Genomic DNA, 18,606 nt, shown 5'->3' with positions numbered 1-18,606 from the left:
TTTAACATACTTTTTCAAGGTGTTGGCCTTTTGGAAATCTTAGGGAATGTTATTATGAAAATCCAAATCAGAAGCATATGTAGCATCCACCTTTTTTTTTTTTTTTTTTTTTTTTTTTTTACCAGACTCAGAAGATGCCCAGAATCTTTGAAGAGCACAATAGCAGAGAGGACTGGGCAGTGGGATGCAAAATGAAGTGGTTCTGCTCGTTCATGGGTCTGGGGTCTGTGAAAAGGGCAGACGATGATAGATGATGAAGACACCAACTTTCTTCTCTGTCTTATCACATCCAAACTACCTGCTAGGTTTTAAGTTTGGTGTACAAACATCAATTTTGTTCTCCAGGAAATTCTGCCATCAGGAGCACTCCACACCTCCACTTGGAACTTCAGAAGATCACAGGTTTGCCACAAATACTTTAAATATCCCAAAAGGTGTAATGTCTTAGAAGTGCAAAGTCTAGGCTACCATGTATCAGTCTATTTCTCACATCCAGTTTCACCAGAGAGTCCTATTGACCTTTCCCCCATCATTTCCAAGATGAGTAAAGTTGGAGAAAATTATTCCTTTGGGGGCCCTGGAAAATTAAGGAAAAAAAATTAGAAGTTAAGTGAAATATCTGTAGAAAGGATAAAGGACATGAAGTACTTCACTACCAGAGATTTAAACTTTTCCAGAGATCAGTAGATCCCCAAATGAAATCCAAATCCAAGGCTACTTGACAATTCCATTTTAAAAATGTGATGACGGTTTACATCTTTGTCCACACTGAACATATGCCTTTTTGTTTCAAGGACTTTTTAGAAGAGAAGAGTGACACAAAATGCAACACCGACAAGGAATGAAAATTGCTTTGGACACTGCACTTTGGACATCCAAACCCAAGAGATGCCAGGCTCTGACACTCCATATTTCTTTCTTTGATCTGACTCTTCAAACGCAATCCATGTACTGGCAAATTTCCCTAGTGTCCCTGGTAAGCTTCAAAGTAAACCACTCGTTGGCCCCAGTATCTCTGCATTGGCTTTCCCCCATTGTTTTTATGTATGAAAAAGAAAGGAAAAAAAGAAAAGAAAAGAAAACGCAGTGGGCATTTTACATGTGGTTTTCATATTGTCCCTTAATCATTCAGTTTGAAAGTAAATGGAAGAGGAATGAGAAGTTAAAGTACTTGGGTTGGGGTGAGAGCTTCAGACTCCTAGAAGCCAACATTAATGTGTAGAGCATTTAATATAGTTCTGGAACATCTGCAGGGCAGCTGTCTTATGTAGACCTGGTTCACAATAACCTTTCATTACATGTCACCACAGAATGAGAAACAGACACGTGGGTGTTGGTGGTGTGTGTGTGTGCGCGCGCGTGCACGTGCATGTGCATGCATACGCGCATGTGTAATTTGTAGGAAATCTAACTGATGTGGTTTAAAATGAAAACAATGACAAGTAATTTGAACCTGTTTTAAAAATATGGTTATGAATACTCACCAGGGATATGCTGAGTAATTGAACTAATGACTCAAGAATGTTGTTTTTTTCTATATACGTTGAAAAACAGAAACTCAGTCGATTGTCTTTAAGGCAACATAAAAGAACGACATGATTCAAGTATTCAACCAAGTTGGAAAAGCTCAGCTTACCAGAAGGAGGAGCCTTTCTGCATGCCTGCTTAGGGTCACATGGAACATCTCAACACCTTTTCTCTTCCTCAGTCTTGTTCTCATTGTGAGCAGAGGCTCTCCACTCAAGAGTATATCTTGTGCTTTCATCCCTAAGTTCAAGCTGGTAGCCATTGAACTTGGCCACTTTTCCTGGTTCTTTTTTGCTGATCACATGGCAAAGACAGTGCCCCATACACCCACCCTCTGCTTTTAGAATGATCAGAACCTTTCTTTAACTGTGTTCTGCGGACATTTTCTGTGAGAGTTCATTCTTATTCTGTAAGAAGAGAATATCATAGTCTGAGAAGTGTGGGAAATACCATATGAAACAAGATTCCTTACTATGGGACTTCTCAAAGTCTTTAATTTCCCAATGCATGTTATGCATCCAAGAGGGATAAAGCAGGTTTGGTCCAGTTGGATCTCTCCCTGGGGGTCAGACAACACTTTTAAAACTCATAAAATCATCTTGTGCTTATTTTTTCCTACCACTCAAAATATTTGAAAGTTTGAGTCAGCCCTTCATAATGATAGGGCAGTGAATTTTATTCACCTCTGTAAAGCATCCTTCACCCTCTACTTAAAGGACATTATGGAAAAAATGAGAAGAAAGCAGTTCACCTACTTTTGAGGAATCTGAAATACGAATCCTTGATCCATTTCTGAAAATGTGCAATTCATTGCTATTTTGTTCATGATGATTCTTTTGGAGATTATTGTTATTTTTCTTTTGTTCTTTTTTTTATTCAACTGCTATTACTTGCTGTTATTAAAAAGTAAGAAAAATGTCTTTTGAAGGCTTCTCATTATCAGCTATATCAAGAATGGCAGGGCATACCTAAGCAATGTCACCAAAATAAAAAGGAGAGATACAAATTTACTAAATACTTAGACTATGAGTCAATCAGGATTTGAGTGCCTTGAGTTGAACCAAGCAGGAGTGGAAATGACTAAAATTGAGGACATCAGGCTACTGATAGTAAATTACAGCTGGAAGTGAAATTAAACTCTTAAATTTAAGGTTTTTAACATTTGTTTTTGAGTGTGTGTGTGTGTGTGTGTGTGTGTGTGTGTGTGTGTGCATGCTATTGTGTAAAGGGCATAGGTTCGGAGGTAAGGCTTTCAGTGGATAAAGCACCAAACAAGCTGGAAAATTTTAGTAAAAGAAATGGAGAGTGGAAAGTGCATCCAGATGGAAAAATAGAAAATTAAAATTAAATTTAAAAACAACCTAAGGGATCCAAAGGTCTGCAAAAGGAATATTCTATGACTGGAGAACATGTTTAAGACATACGTAACTTCATCACTATGCAGATTGTACAATATTTCTTATGCAGCCCAATAAATGTGCCCAAAGATAGCATTTTAAGCTACACAGAAAATACCAAAGCCCAGACATATTTCAATGCCAGTCCCTGGGCAGGCTGGCCTTATGGCAAGATATTCTGGAATACCTGGTTGGCTGGCAGACTTTCCTTGACTGCAGGATTTTGGATCTCTTCAAACATTTATTTCAGCTTCTCTGATCCTTTCATACGGTAAAGAAGCAATCACAGAATACTGGCTTTATTTTTTGAAGCACTGGTTTTGATCCACCTCAGAGGAAATGGGGTGGGGGGGAGTAATGGGAGGAGGGAAGGAGAATAATGTGTTTCACAGCTTCAAATCAAACTCTTGGAAAAATGTCCAGAAAAGCAATTCAAAATGAAAATATTTATTTTCTGGCTAAATAGCCAGTAGCTCTTTATTGCAAAATGGAAACAAACAGTGATGCTCATTTTACTAAAAAAGGGCAATCTACAAATAACCCAAATCCCAAAATAAAGGTATTGCCCAACAGCCTAGGACATGATTCACTAAGGTCTTGACTTCAGTTTCCTCAATGGTTACGGCACATAGATTGAAGTGGGCTGGGGTTGTGGTTGATAAAGAGTCTCAGATATTCTGAGTCTACACCATAGAAGGTCATGGCCAGTAGATCTGTGCCTTTCACTTTGTTTATTGGACAGATTCCCTCTCTCCCTTATAGTACCCTAGGATGCTAAAACCCATGTGCAAACCATATACAGTGACAATAACAGCAGAAAGTCACTGGGTCAGTTCCTATGAAACTGTTCTGTTTAATGGCCAAGAGCTTACAAAAAGAAGACAGAGTGACAAATAAATACAAAGTCAATAAGATTTACAATAAGGAGATAGGAGTTGGCCAAGAGAAAGATAGGAATGATAATAATATTCACTCATTCATTCATTTGATGATGTGTTGAATACCTACTGCACTGAGTACTGCAAATACAAAAAGAAGTAAAAAGTGATCACTTGGTGAGGAAGAAAGGAGTCAACAGATAGATTATTCAAAATGCTCATGTGTAAACACTGATACCTTACATCCAAATAGCAATTTAAAGGTTTCAGAGCCTTTCAGCCATATTGTCTCACTTGGTCCTTCAGATATAAATCAGGCAGGCAATATATGAGAATACAAAGTCAGAAAGGTTAAATTTCTTTCCAAACCTTTGCTGGTAAGGATGAGAATTGAAATTGAGCACTGGTCTTTTTTAATACCCTCTATCTGTGTAGAAAACTAAAAGTAGGTTAGTAAGAAGTCTTTTCATGTTTAACCACTCCAGAAATAGCTGTCTCTCTAGATCCCATTATCTATAAGTTCTCTCTTGTCCATAAAGCTAAGCTGTAATGAATGGAATGATCCCAGACTATCTTAACTATACACTGGATGAAAGACTTTCTCAGAGCAAGCATATTGCCATGAGGAATTGGTCACAGTGAGTAGTATTAAAAATCCCATAAAGAATTCAGAAATCTAAATCATGAATGCTGTCCATTAATCCATCCACTGAAGTCATATTTACTTTATGTTCCAAGTGCTCTTCCAGGCACAAGGGCTACAAAGTGATGAAGAAGATAGTCAAACTGTCTACTTCCATGAGGAGGAAACGATAATCAAGGCAACAAATGAGTAAGGTAGTTATTACTGTAAGTGTTTTGAAAGAGAATATACTGAGGTGATATGATGAAAAGTGGGGGTGGGGAGGGCAGGATGTTAGATCAGATGGTGAGGGAAGGCCTCGCTGAGAAACTGACATTTGAGCTGAGATATGAAGCTTCCAGCCTATAATCTGGGACAGAGCACTTTAGCCAGAAGGGGTAGCAAGGGCAAAGTCTTAGACTGGGAATGAGCTGAACATACCGCATGGCAAACAAGGGGTATCCGGTCCAAGACAAGGTTAGAGGCCAGCTCTGCTAGGGCCCTGATGACTGTGGTAAACAGATGGGATTCTTCCTAAGTGCAATGGGAATCCATTAGAGAATTTTAATTAGAGGAATAAAGTTATCTAATTTCAGCAAGTTCATTGTGCTATGAATCCCAGAACCTCCAAATATAGGAAAAGATGCTCTTTAGGAAGCAGCTGGCTTATTATCTGCCTGATAAATGGAAATGTGTCTGAATAACTTGCACAAGCAAGGGGGGATGTTCACAGGTGCCATTCTGATGATAGAGCCTTGCTATTTATTTGTGGATCCCGGAGGTTTACAGTGTGGTCCTTGTATAAAAGATTTCAGGCAACTGTGGAGATTAAGTCTAAGGGTAGCCATCCTGGGCTCAGTCTGGCATTTATCACAGTCACAGTTACAGAGGCAAATTTATGAAGCTAAGTTAACACACAGCAGGAGCATCCAGGCATTGTTGCTGGAATCGCCTCTTCCATGTTGTCTCCCAGGAAACAGCTTCGGTGACCCAATCCTTTTCTCCATTTCTAATTTCCGCCATCAATGGCTAGTGATTATCTAAATGGGATTTCTCAAGTATGTCTTCAGTGTATTGAGGATGAAATAGCAGGCATAAAGCATTTTTTAAGCATGAACTACCTTCTGTATAATAATCAACTATCTCACTCATTCAGCCTGTCATCTGTTACCCCTAAGCAGTTCCATATGCATTAATTTGTATTTGAGATACAAGACTGTTCAGCCATAGCATCCATTTGGTAACAGCAGGCACATGTTTCAAACATGCTTAATGTTATTGCCCTATAATGTCTGGCCACAGAGCATTCCTTTCTAAGGGTACAATGCTCTTTGTGAATACCACCTCATTAATCCTGGGAGAGGCAATGACAATCACTCTCCCCACATTTTACCAGTAAGAAAACAGAACCACTGAGAGATTCAGAGTGAGCCAAGATGATGTGCAACTACTTAATGGCAGGCTGGTGGATGAATTCCTGGTTCTACTTGAGGTGATGCCTTTACATCCTGCCCCACCCACCTTAGACCAACATGTCAAGCACTAACAGATTAACTACCTACTATCCATCCTTAATCTTTAGATCCTGAGCCGTTCAACCCTCCAGAGTCTGTTCAAGGCACTGCCACTTCAGAAACTCCTTTCTTTATCAGGCAGGTTTCACTGCATTGAGGCTTGAGCTCTAGTTTCCAACCACATTCACAAATAATAGGCACGGTCATGGAGGCTCTGAATTCAAGGCTATGGACTCTCTTCAGCATTTTTGTGGCTGTCTTGGACACTCCCAGGGCTCTGGATGGACCAGGCATGTTGACTTAGCATAAGTCTCAGCTTTTTAAAACTATTCACAACAGCCCTGTAAAACTTAGAATTGGCCCATGACTTGGGTTATTTTAATTAATGTTGGGTTTTTAGTGAGTTCTGTTTGTTAGCGTTTTGCAATTCTAGAATTCCGTTACTTTATGTCTCAAAATGAAGTTAAATTTTAAGAGATTCTTTCCAGTCTTGAATGTCCTAAATATTACGTTGATGTCTGTGGTGCCAAATTTTTAGCATGACTTTTTTCAGGTTTTGATGAAGCTCATGATGACAGCTATCTTTTGTAGCTTGTGGAAAAGCAAAAGAAATACACACAGAAGACATCTGATCTGAAATTATTTGGTGGGTAACTATGAATCTGATATCTGTGAGAAGAAAGCCACTTTCATGTATATTCCAATTATCTTCAGGTTGTTTTTTCCATCATTTTGTAGCATTACTGTATCTCTAACGCCACCGGTGATTTTTTTTTTTTCAGTAAGAGAAACAATTAGAAATCTCTATGTTGAACAAAAGTGATGAAAACCAATGAATCAGTCAAATAAATCTCCCTCTTGTTCTTCTCTAGTCCTTAAGAAATAAATATCTACGGCATTTCTCAATCTACCCAACCATTTGAGCTTATGAACAGACAAAAAAAATCATTTGTCCCTTATCACAGAAGTCCTGTTGGCATTGTTCCAAAGCCACAGGCATATCCTTATTTGAGTGTTCCACTTTTATAGCATTAATCATTGAGCTACAAAAGAACCACTTGATGGGGGCGCCTGGGTGGCTCTGTCAGTTGAGCGTCCGACTTCGGCTCAGGTCATGATCTCACGGCTCGTAGGTTCGAGCCCCGCGTCGGGCTCTGTGCTGACAGCTCAGAGCCTGGAGCCTGCTTCTGCTTCTGTGTCTCCCTCTCTCTCTGCCCCTAACCCACTCACATTCTGTCTCTCTCTCAAAAATAAATAAACATTACAAAAAATTAAAAAAAAATAAAAGAACCACTTGATGCTACTGCCTGAATTCTAGTACTTCAATGCTGTGCACAAATACTTACAAATGTTCAACCCTTTGCATGTACATTACTCTTTGAAAATACTCAGGATAGTCTTAAGCTAAGGAAGGAGTAGACAGAGGTGAGATGACCTTGTTGTAGTCTCATACATGTGCTTGTTCATAGCAAAATAGAAACAATAAAATTGGACTCTATACCCAGGTCTTGTTTCTTCCAGAACCTTTGAACTTGTTAGCTCCAGACTTACTAGCTGCCTGTCATGTTTGCCTAGAGCACAGAATGACCATGACCAATACATGTTGACCTTCTTAGAAGTCTCTTCAGGGGACGCCGGCTAACTGTGTTCAGGAAAAGGATTCATTTGAGGATGCAGGAATCCTCTCTCTCTCTTTACATTTTCCTGTTCCCATTCTACTTTCCACAAAACATTCAGGGTGTTCAGATGGCTGAGTGTTAAAGGTGGTCATGCTCAGGCCTAGCTTTATTCCCAGATAATAAAGGGGGTTCCTAAAAGCATTTATTCTACCAGATTCTTAACACTTAAGATTCATAAAAATGGAACAAAATCTTATATCCACACTGTGTGATGAGTCTTAAAATGTGACTTCCTTGGAAAAAGGAAATCTGTGATTTAAAGTCAAACAAAAATGTAAGTAGCTAATATCAGAGATAATGGGAATTGGGATCAGAAAATCTGAGTTCAAGCCTCACTCTACCATTTTCCAGGTGTGTGAATCTGGACAGGTTATGTGTCCTGTATCTTTAGGTTCTTTGCAAAAAAATACAAAAGAGTAATCTTCTCAGAGATTTTACCAGAATTAAAAAGAAGATGAAATTCATGCATTACTAACCTAATCAGTGTTGCCAAATTCAATAATCAATTTTTAGTTTTCATTTACTACATCTACTAATAGCATTTGATATCACTGGCCCCCTCCTCAATCTTGAAATAGTTTATTTGACCTCCTGGAAACCACAGTCTCCTGGGTTATTGTTGTTTTACTTCAACTGGTTGATTCTCCTCAATTCCCTCTGCTGCTTCCTCCTTGTCTTTCTGGCATCTTAACGTTTGAGTGCTCCAGGGCTCTGGAAAAGGGATGCCCAGCACAGGCAGGTTTCCAGAAGCTAAAGTCAAGCTCCTAAAGCCTCAGAACCAGCAATGGGTCAAAATCAGCTCAGGTGCATGTAGAAGAGTTGGCTGCCCTGTGGAGAGGAAGACGCTCTGCCCATACGTAGATGCATGCTGAGCTCCAAAGGTGAAGGAGTGAAGTGTGCCCATATGGCCTAAATTACCTAGAATATTTCTCAGCCTAGACAGTCTGACCCACATGGACAAGTATCTTAGATTTGACCTTCATTCAATTAGGAGGACTTACATGCATGTTACTTCTTCAGCTTGGAACCAACAACAACAACAACAACAACAACAACAACAACAATAACAACAACACATCTCAAAGATTCTTTTACCAAAAGGATTTATGTCAAATTTGCGGACTAAAAATTTGGGAAATGAGTTTGGAATTGGAGTGGTAGCCTGGGCAAGATGGTGAAGGCAGTTCAATCTGAAGGCTCCTAAATGCATATGTTTCTTGAGGTAGGGCAATAAAGTTGGGACACACAGAAAATGTGTGTTGGGCAGCAGAAATAGAGGCGGGGCAGTAGCTGGTTTAGGTACTAGGTTTCTAATCAAAACATATCAATTCTTCTCGTACATTGTCCTTTTACTCCGTCTTCCAGGAAGAGCTCAACTGTACAAGTTTAAAACATTCCCAGGAAGCATTACCTCCATTTTAAATTCCAGATAAATAAAGTACAAGAAAGTAACAGGTCCAACAACAATAAGGAAACTAACACTCCACTTACTTCGTGCCTAACACTTGCATGCGATTTACGCATGCTGTCTCCATTGATTCCCATCATAACAGGTACACATTAATATGACTCCCATTTTATAATTAAGAAATCAAGGTTCAGAGAATAGTTAAGTCACTTGCCCAAGGTTGCTCGGCAAGCAGTAGAACCAAGATGCCAACAGGCAACCTGATTCCATGGCCCACAGTCTTGCTTCTATAATGCTGCTCTGTGTCCTCACTGGCTGAAGCAGAATTGCAACATGATTCCTGCCAGCTAGTCTTGCCATTGCCATGATGACAAGTATCCTTCATTTAAACATATATGAACACTGCAAAGGGACAGATAATATCATTCTGTTAAAGGTGTGTCAATTATGATGAAGCAATTGTCCCTTTTAGCATTTTCATTGCCACAAATCACACATCACGTAACTATTACTAAGCTAATCGCATCAAAGCCTATTAAAGACCTGGCATTTCATCACTAAACTGTCTCCAAGTATGTCTCCAATAATTTACACCTTGTTCTAAAGCTGCATTTAACATATGCAACTATAAGGAATGGATACGATGCAAACTGTCCTTAAATCTCTCTATAACACAACCAAACAAAACATCAACTTGACTGAGGGCTCCAGGACATTGGTTAAGAGCTATTGCCATTTGTTTTTGTGCTACAAAGATTAATAGCTAAAGTGCTCACCACCACAAGAGAACAAAAATATGCACCAGCTGCTCAGCTTTGCCTAAGCCCATGGGCTCAAGATGAAAAGAATTAGACCAAGTATTACAGTAATCAGGCCTCCAGCAAGCAAAAGGCTGGCTCAACATTAAAAAGATCCCGCTAGGGGTGCCTGGGTGGCTCAGTCAGTTGGACGTCTGACTTCAGCTCAGGTCATGATCTCACAGTTTGTGAATTCGAGCCCCAAGTCGGGCTCTGTGCTGGCAGCTCAGAGCCTGGAGCCTGCTTCGATTTCTGTGTCTCCCTCTCTCTCTGCTATTCCCCACTCATGCTCTGTCTCTCTCACCTTCAAAAATAATTAAAATATTAAGAAATACATTTTTAAAAAAATAATAAAAAAAAAAAAGAAGATACCGCTAAGGGGCCATAAACCTTCATGCTCTTGGTGATTGGACTTTGGGTATGGAAACGTTTTGTAAGACAGTAGTCATATGTAACCAGCTGGGAAATGCTGTTAACTTCTCCTTTTACTGTGTTTGAACTTCACTGTTGATTCTTACCTCTGAATTTGCTCTCCTTTCCACTAAGCATTTCTTGTTCCCTCCTCTCCATACTCAAAAATACAGACCTAATTTATCCCCCTCTAAGCCATCTGCAAATTATTCACCACCCCCTAATGTAACAGAATACACTCATGCACACGCACACACACACACAGACACACACACACACACACACACACACACACACACAAGAGGCACTCACAAACCCATGCTTGCACTCAGACTTCATCTTCACTTGGCATTCCTCCTGCAGACAGTCCTCCTCTCATGGTGAGAGGACACTGTGAGAAGGTTATTACGACCAATTATGAGTGGAAGACACTAATTTGCGCATGTTTGCTTCCTTAAAGTGTTCTCAGTGTGCTGCAGGTGGGTTCTGCCTCCCGCTTTGGCATAAGCTCTTAAAGGATGAAGAATAGTGCTTTCATTTCTCTTACATAGTAAAGTCATCTTTACTTTGTATGACCTAGCAAGCATCCAGCACAAAATAAATATTTTTATCTGTCTGTTGAGAAATGAGGAAAGGGATGACCAGGCCAAGGTTCAGCTGCTCCCCTGTGCCAACCAAAGCCTCTCCTGGTACTTCTACTCAGCCATGCTTCTGCTTCCCAGAACCACAGCTCCAAGTCATCTACAAGGAAGGTGGCATTAAAACATACAGGTGACAGTAGGTCACACTGTTCCATGTTGCCCCAGACCCATGGTGAGGCAGTAGAGGGCACTATGGATTCATGCCTACGACATTCTCAAGTAAACACACAGGAAAGAGGAAGTGGTCAAGTCTTTCAAGTTTCTACTTTGTAGTGAGTGTCTTGTCTATTTCTATTGCTGCCATGTTGTCTTCTTTTAATAGCCTTTCCATGGGTTTTGTTTTCCTTGACTACATCAAAGCTTTTCAAAAGCTAATAATAATTATTGCAATTGTTGCTAACGATTCAGTAAATCAGATTATTTTGAAAACAATGGTCACCAAAGCCAGAAGTTGGGGAGCAGTCCTTGACTTCTAGATTTAATTGGCTACCAGGTCCTGAATATTATATTTCCACATTCTCTCTCAGATTCACTGCTTTTTACTCAGGACAGGAGCACACCCCTGAGCAAGAGTGCCCGGCTGAGGAAACTGATGAGGCTAAAATCCAGTCGATCACTGCTATAGGTCACGTGCCTCTTCATCTGCCCAGAGGAAGGGGTGTCTTTTGCTGCTGTGTAAAATGGTCCTTCATGGACCAGCAGAGATCTGCTCTAACCATGCAGACCATAACTACCTTGTGCCCAACTCTTATCATTTTCACACTGACCACTGTGATAGTCTCCTAACACCTCTGGGATTCATCTAAATTGAGTACATGCACACACACACACACACACACACACACACACATTCATATATTCCTAACAGGACAAATTATACACAAATTTACAAATACATCATCACCAAAATTCGAAGAAACAACATAAATTGGATGTAACCAGAATGTTCTTTTGCTGAAATTGATCCTTTCCTTTAGGGTACAGAATTAACATCTATGTTGCAGGATCTTTCTAGTTTGGTGTTAAACAGGCCATGTGTTATATGATAATTCAATATCCAACCATTTTTCCTCTATTAAAAGACCTGAAAACTGTGAAATCACTTGGCCTTTATTCAATTTACCTCTGTTCCTATCTCATTATGTGGCAACAGTTAAGGTAATACTACTGAGAAGCAAAAGGATCTTATGTTCAAATGTCTACTTGGACTTAAATAAATATCATGGTAGCACTCAAGTAATAAAATAGTCATCCAAGTAATCCAAAAATCACATTAGCTAGTTTTTAAAATAGAGCCCAAAAGGAATAGACCATTGTCACATCTGAATTTTTATGTCAAATGACACCAAGTTAAAATTCAACTCTGTCTCTACAGATTTTAATATTAGGTGGCTATGAAAGGACTCAAGTTAAAAAAAAATTGTTTTAATGTTTATTGTTTTTGAAGGAGAGAGAGAGAGAGAGCAGGGGAGGGCAGGGGAGGGGCAGAGAGAGAGGGAGACACCGAATCCGAAGCAGCCTCCAGGCTCCGAGCTGTCAGCACAGAGCCCGACAGTGGGGCTCGACTCACGGTGAGATCATTACCTGAGCTGAAGTTGGATGCTTAACCGACTGAGCCACCCAGGCGCCCCCAAAAGGACTCAGGTTTAGAAAACAGTGTTTCTCATCCCACAGCTTTAGGCTCTCCTATCAGTACATAAGGGAGGGGACATATTCTCAATGGGAAATCAGTAACTATTATTTTTTCCCACTGAACTATAATTGTTAATAGAAAATATTAAATGTCATGTAAAAACAAAATAATCTTACTGCTGTTGTTGGGATATTCAAGTGGAACTTCAGCAAACTACAGCCTGGGGGCTAAATCCTTTCTGTGCCTTTTTGTTTGTTTGTTTTTTGTTTTTTTGCTTCTTTTGTACTGCCAGAGAGCTAAGAATAGTTTTCACATTATTTAAGGCTTGTAAAAAGGTAAAAATGAAGAATAAACAACAGAGGTGGTATTGTAGTTCACAAAGGCTAAAATATTTGCTATTCAGTGCTGCAGAGAAAAATCTTTCCACCTCCTGAACTAGACAACACCCTAATAAAGAAGATTGCTAATGAGATTGCATAGAAGTAACTAGTGTTTCTGTAAATTCATTGTTAAGAAGTAGTCATCAGAAATAAGATGAAAGGAGAAATTTTACCATCCACAATGGTTTCTTTTTCTGGACCTCTACATAGTAAGTGTTCATCAGTGAATGTCTATATAGAACATCTTATGTCCAGTCAAGTCTAGTGTGTGTAACTGGCCTGGATCTGATCAGACCAATGACTTCATTTTGCTCACAGCCTCCCTCCTGAACTGCTTGCTTCTATCCAACTCCAATTCCATTACCCAAATGGTTACTGAGGGCTAGTCCTATGAGGCCTTGATTTCCCCTCCAATGACTGTGTTGCCTTACTCCAGATCTGCTGCTCAACACCACTTCTCTGGCTCTGATCTCAACTCCCACTTGCAATCACTCTTAATTATGCTGCTTCCGAACAAACCACTCATGGTCTCACTGAGACTAGCCCATTCTTATGTGATTGTTCTTGCACTGTACAATGCAGCTGACAAGCACCCATACTTGTATAAAGCCAGGCCTCGTGCCACCCAGTGACTTGGAAATCGAACACTCAACAGGTGATGCCCAGCTAGGAAGCCAGGCAAACTGGCTCGATCAGTACAAAACCTTATTTACTTTGTGTTTGGTTTTTTGCTCCCATTTGGCTAATTCATTTGATGGGAGGCTTGGGGTTCTTTTTAGGTTGAAATTGGAAAAGATGATGTTAATTTGGGGGATTAATTCCTGAATACTCAGGAACACAGGAATTCTCAGGCAATCTGAGGCAGTGTCTCTTAACTGAGAGACAAGGACCCCCCCCTCATAATGTTTCACAGTATTTAGTTCAGCTCAGTTGAATCAGAATTCTCTTGGGTGCTTATAAAAATTCAGAATCTAGGACCAACTCCTTAGTATCTAATTAATTAGAATTTCTGAGAATGGAGTCCAAGTATTGTTCTTACGTGTAGTGAATTTTCAAAACCAATCCATGGCATTCAGGGGATTTTTTTTTTTTTTTTTTACCTACTGAAATCATTTGCAAAAATTCTCTGTGATGGCTCATATTGTATTTTTGTAAAATGATCATATGACCCACTGTAAAACTCTCAAAGCAGTTCATGGATCAAAATGATAAAAACCATTGGTTTTAAAAAGAAATACCACTGATTTAGAATACCAAGCTTAAATTTCTCACAGAGCTATTTCTTGGACAACTGACAAATCCTAGAAAGACAATTTTTGTCCTTGCTCATGGGCCGGGCAGCTCTTCACAGATGCAAGCAGCTCAGACCCCCAACATTTCCATTTTACCCAGAGAAGCAGCTTCGGTATCTTTCCTTTGAGATCAGATATCCTCTGGGATGCACCTGGAGTCTGACCTTACTATTCTCTATTCTAAAATCATTTGCATTTAGTGAAACATTGTCCACAGGGGGGGCCACAGAGTTCCTCATAGAATACAACAGGCCCCATCAGCCTGTAACACATAAGAAAACACAGCTGGGTGGGGAAGGTGATTGCTCAGATCTCATTCTCCTTAATCAGGATGTTCACTTTACCTCTTTGTTTCAGTTCCTCTTCAGTGAAGAGGATTTTTTTTTTTTTTTAACCATTTTGGGATTCTGTGCCCAATTCCAGGGTGTGGGCTTTTTTTCTACACCATCAAGCAATTCTTGGACACCAGCTGGGTGTCCCACAATTCAACTCAACTCTGACACTACCTGGAAATAGTGTCAGAACCCACAGGACTGCCCAGTCCCCCACTGTAGATGCCACTCACAAGTCCAATTTGTTACCTGTGCTCTGACCAAAAGGCTTCTGATCAGAAGCCTCATTGGGCTTGATTAATTTGCTAACAACACTCATTGGGTTTGATTAATTTGTTAGAGTAACTCACCAAACTCAAAGAAAGATTACTTACTAGATTACAGGTTTATTATAAAAGGATACAACTCTGGGGGCACCTGAGTTGGCTCAGGTCATGATCTCACTGTTCACGAGTTCGAGCCTCGCATCAGGCTCTGTGCTGACCGCTCAGAGCCTGGAGCCTGCTTCAGATTCTGTGTCTGCCTTTCTCTCTCTCTCACTCACACTCTCCCCCACTCACACTCTGTCTCTCTCTCTCTCTCTCTCTCAAAAAATGAATAAACTTAAAAAAATTTTTTTTAATTAAAAAAAAAAAAAGGATATAACTCTGGAACAGCCAGATGGAGGAGATGCGCAGGGCAAGGTATGTGGGAAGGCAGGGCTTCCTGCACTCTTCAGGCACCCTGCTCTCCCTGCATCTCCACAGATGTACCAACCCAGAAACTCTGCGAACCCTGCCCCTTTGGATTTTTATGAAGGCTTCATTACACAGGCACGATTGGTTAAATCCTTAGCCATCGGTGATTAAACTCAATCCCTAGCCCCTTGCCCCTCATTGGAGGGGCAAATAATACACAGTTGGTTTCCCTGGCAACTGGCACCCTCCTCTGGAAGTCGTTTCATTAACATAACAAAAGACACCTTTAAGCCTCTCCTCCCCAGGGCAGCTCCTAGGGTTTTAGGAGCTCTGTGCCAGGAATCTGGAGGAAGACTGAAACTATATTTCTTATTTTAAATCACAGTATCACCCATCCTTAGTCTACTTACCTCCCAAAGTCTAACAAGAATAACAATATGAAAGTGAGAAAGGTGGAGACTGTTAGTGGCCAACTAACCCCTTAATTTTATCAAGGAAGACATCAAAACTCAGAGAGCTCAAAGGACCTATGAGAAGTTCTTATCTTGGTAAAACTGCATGGAGTATCCCTCATGCTACCTAACTGACCCCTCAAGATTCTCCAGGGAAAGACGTGCCAGCTGCTTTTAGTAGATCCTTTGGCTCTTAGTCCAATGCTCTTTTCATTTCACCAACCTGGCTCAAAAAAAGTAATGATAAAAATGAAATCTCTTTGGAAAAAAAACAAAGGGAATTATCATTATAACGCACTATTATGACTATCTCACTCACGATTCTGAATATGATTTTTTTGTTGGCAAATGGAAACAAAGACTCATTAGCCACATGGTGTAATAAAGAGAACACCAGGCTAGTGATCAGAACTTCCCTGGAGGTGCCCATTTCCTGACAGCAAAGGAGCCTTTGGTAGACCTGTCCTAAATGGAAATCCTTTCAGTCATTCATGAATGCAATTATCTAATCTTTTCAAACTTGATTTTTTAGGGGTGCCTGGGTGGTTCAGTCAGTTGAGTGTCTGACTTTTGCTTAGGTCATAATCTCAAGGTTCGTGAGTTCCAGCCCTGCATCAGGCTCTTTGCTGTCAGCACAGAGCCTGCTTCAGATTCTTCTCGCTCTCGCTCTCTCTCTCTCTCAATCTCTCTCTCTCTCTCTCTGCCCCTCCTCCAATCTCTCTCTCTTCCTTTCTCAAAAATAAGTAAGCATTAAAACAAATGCTGGGCACCTGTGTGGCTCAATTGGTTAAGGGTTGGACTTTGGCTCAGGTCATAATCTCATGGTCTGTGGGTTCGAGCCCCATGTCGGGCTCTATGCTGACATCTCAGAGGCTGGAGCCTGCTTTGGATTCTCTGTCTTCCTCTCTCTCTGCCACTCCCCTGCTCCTGCTCGCTCTCTCTCTCTCTCTGGCAAAAATAAACATTAAAAAAAAGTTAAAAAATTAACAAAATAAAAGTAAGTAAAACTTGATTTTTCATAACCAATCTTCTTATCCATAAAGTTGCCTCAAAGAGCCTTTTACGATATTTGTTTGAAGTAATACTAAACTTTTTTCCAGACTACTTCCACTGGGCAATGTCTATTGGTTGAAGAACCGAGGCTGAGGCGGTATATAAAATAGTCCAAAAACAATGAAATGCAGACAAACAAAATCTAACCTTACACATTCAAGAAAAACTTCTCATTCATTCAGAAGCTGAGAAGTTTATCTCCTTGATTTAACATGTGTATCAAAGGAGCCATCCCTTTAAATTCAAACAAGTCTGTTTTGAAGCCAAACAAAGACCCAGAAGGGAAGAAAAGCCCTTGGCAAAATTCAAAATTCCAGCTACTCAAAATGCGTTGTTAACTTATTAGTCATATGAGAAGCATTGAATATATTTACTGCTATCATTTTCCCATAAGGCTTTTCCACAAGTTGAGACTGGGAAATGTACACAAAAGAAGAATAAGATAAAACAAGCATAGAGACTATTAGTCTCTAGTCATAGTAGAATAAACTCCATGAAGTTCTCAGAGGATGTAGGAACATGCGTTCCAAACCAGTGTGTGTCACTAGAGACAGTTAATGTGAAAATCAAGCTGAATATCTGAGTCGTTGAAAAGGGCCCGCTGTATATATTCTTCACTAATATCCTTAAAAATCTATAATGTTATTTTGAGAACAATTACCAGAAATCACTCCCTTTCCCCATCCTTCCTCCTCTTCACCTTTACCCAACTATATATATATATTTTTAATGTATTTTATAAGATAAGCAAAATAAGGAAGACGTGTAAATTTGCATCCTTGTCCTCTTGCCTTCTGACATAACTGAGTTGAGTACATCATTATGAAAAGTCAAAACTGGTAACAGATTTGCGTGACTCACAAATTTAATCCAAACCTAATCCATCCCTGAAAGCCTGCCAGTGAATTTATACAGTAGGACCCTAGGTTTCATTATTTTAAATAGGAATAAAGCAGCTCATGGTGTTCCCAACTCTTCCAAAATTTCCAGCCAATTTTCCCAAATATCACTGAAAACACTATGCAACATCTACCTACAATTCACCAACTACCTAATTATTTGATACTTACTTCACTCCATGGTGGGTATTTTTATATGCCAGACCCAACAGTACTGCATAATTTTAGATACTACCACATTTTACTTCTAGAATGCAATAAGCATGTACTCTGATGTAAAGACATTATCAAACAACATACTGAAGAAAGACAATGAGTACAAATAACATTAGCAAGAGTTATTTTAAAAGTAAGTCAGTTTTTTTTAAGTTTTTTTTTAATGTTTATTTTTGAGAGAGGGAGAGAGACAATGTGAGTGGGGGAGGGGCAGAGAGAGAGGGAGACACAGAATCTGAAGCAGGCTCCAGGCTCTGAGCTGTCAGCACAGAGCCTGATGCAGGGCTTGAACTCACAGACTGTGAGATCATGACCTGACCCGAAGTCGGACACTTAACTGACTTGAGCCACCCAGGTGCCCCAAGTTTTTTTTTTAAAGAAGCTGTTCTTTTTTTTTTTTTAAACCTTATTTATTTTGAGAGAGAGTGCACACCCACAAGTGGGGAAGGGGCAGAGAGAGAGAGAGAGAGAGTGAGAGAGAGAGGGAGAGAGACAGAGAATCCCAAGCAGGCTCCTCAGTGTTGGCACAGAGCCCCATCTGGGACTTGAATTCATAAATGGTGAGATCATGACCTGAGCCAAAGTTGGATCTTAACCAACTGAGCCACCCAGGCACCCCTGAGCCCCTCCCTCTTTTTTTTTTTTTTTTTAATATTTCAGTTCTGTGTCTGCCTGTGGAAGCTTTACCTCTGGCATCAAGTGGCCTCTCAAGTTCATAATATTCAGTAGTAAAAATCTGAAGGAACAAAAAAAGGGGATAAAGTTTCCCTGTTGCCTACAGCACTCAAGCGTTGCCAC

Source organism: Acinonyx jubatus, chromosome B3, assembly GCF_027475565.1.
Source record: "Acinonyx jubatus isolate Ajub_Pintada_27869175 chromosome B3, VMU_Ajub_asm_v1.0, whole genome shotgun sequence".
In the NCBI taxonomy this organism is placed as follows: Eukaryota; Metazoa; Chordata; class Mammalia; order Carnivora; family Felidae; genus Acinonyx; species Acinonyx jubatus.
This window is presented reverse-complemented; position numbering follows the sequence as displayed.